The sequence below is a fragment of the Tigriopus californicus genome, chromosome 3, assembly GCF_007210705.1.
Source record: "Tigriopus californicus strain San Diego chromosome 3, Tcal_SD_v2.1, whole genome shotgun sequence".
Taxonomy (NCBI): Eukaryota; Metazoa; Arthropoda; class Copepoda; order Harpacticoida; family Harpacticidae; genus Tigriopus; species Tigriopus californicus.
In genome coordinates this window covers 12,537,403-12,538,905 of record NC_081442.1, presented here as the reverse complement: position 1 = coordinate 12,538,905, position 1,503 = coordinate 12,537,403, and the positions used below count along the sequence as shown (strand labels likewise).

The 1,503-nt window shown below is 39.7% G+C and overlaps 1 protein-coding gene across 1 annotated transcript in view; it reads right to left on the bottom strand.

Annotated features, from left to right (window-relative positions):
* LOC131877965 (uncharacterized) overlaps positions 1-1,503 on the bottom strand; it is a 6,564-nt gene that overhangs the window by 963 nt on the left and 4,098 nt on the right. The gene's annotated exons all lie outside the window — the stretch shown is intronic.

Sequence of the window (1,503 nt, the reverse complement as noted above, 5' to 3'; positions counted from 1 at the left end):
GTTGATCCGGTGGCATCTTTCAAGTCAGACTTGGACAAATTTTTAGATAGCATACCAGATCAACCCTACATTCAAGGACTAGCTCGGTCTGCCAACTCAAATTCGTTGGTAGACCAAATATCATATAAAGATTGAAAAGTGATAAGTAGACGAATTATAACCTTTCATTTTAATAATACTGGGGATTACATTCCCTGTAGCGGTTAGAAAAGCCCGTGAAAAAACAAACCGAAAAAATAAAAAATAAAAATACTGATATTTCATATCTCTGGAGTGAGACAGTGACTTAGGATGGCAGTTCAAAACATATCTCTTGGATTATCACCTCACCCCTAGAAACAACGGTAAGTTGACCCATTTGAAGCTTTCAAAGCAGCAGCTTATGCCCTCTTTTATAACCACCAGAGGGTTTTGACTAGAGTTGAGGACAGAGGACAAAGGACAAAAAGGACAGGCTATTATGGATGCTACTTCTGTCTAGTTTGTCTTTGCAAAATACCATTTCAGGTGACCTTAATCCTTTTCCAAGCAATACAAATCAATCAAAAGCACAAGCGAAAGTAGTCTTTCAACATTTTTTGTCACGTCATGGAATAACGTGGAATGCCGAGCAAAGGTCGATGATTAGTATATGATCTCAAATTTCGGCATCCCTTGGAGAAAATAATTGCATTTCTGCACAGCAAACCATTGCACTCAACTCCCTTTCCATTGCGGCACGGTTTTATTGCGCTCCCGTTGAATGAGGGCGAATCAAAGTCCGTGGAGCTTTGAAGCATTAGTAGCCCTACTGTTTTGAAAAGTGCCCTGGTGACCTCCCAAAGTTTGTGCTGATATCATCATTCAGTTGCTACTTAAAGGAGTCAATATACTCATTGCTATATGGTTTGAGGGAAACAAACAATAAACAATATAATGTTTGATTCACCAACGAATTAGAGTTGGTAGATCTGGCTTTATTTGGCAAAGTCCTGAAAGATTTGAAACGCCAGAATTCTATAACCGTCCCTTACTTTGCACCGACTTAGTTTATGGTTCACATATTGTTTTGAGCACTGAGATTGGATCTGACCCACCTCCTTACAAGGAAAACATTTCCGCATTTTTTATTTGTACCGCACTGTGATAATGCAGTTTTCACTCCGGTAAACTCGGGGACCTCTGACTTTGGCACAATCTGTTCTGTGCACAATTGAGTACATCATCCTAATATGATATGGATAAATGATGTACAGAAGGAACAATATTTCACTTCAGGGAACGGTTTTATCAAAATGTGTAAGAAAATGTATGTTTTTATCTTGTGAAAATCACGAAGTCGTTGGATTGCCCATCGTGTAGCCCAGTTGGCGGTCAGATGTTGACCAAATGCCAACCCAATGCTCAGCGACGTCGTAATCCATTGTAAGTCTCGGAAAGCTGCGAGGTTTAAAGACACTCTCGAGGAATTGATTCTCAGAAATTGATCGGATGTAATCGCGAAAATCCTCGGTCATTAAAACC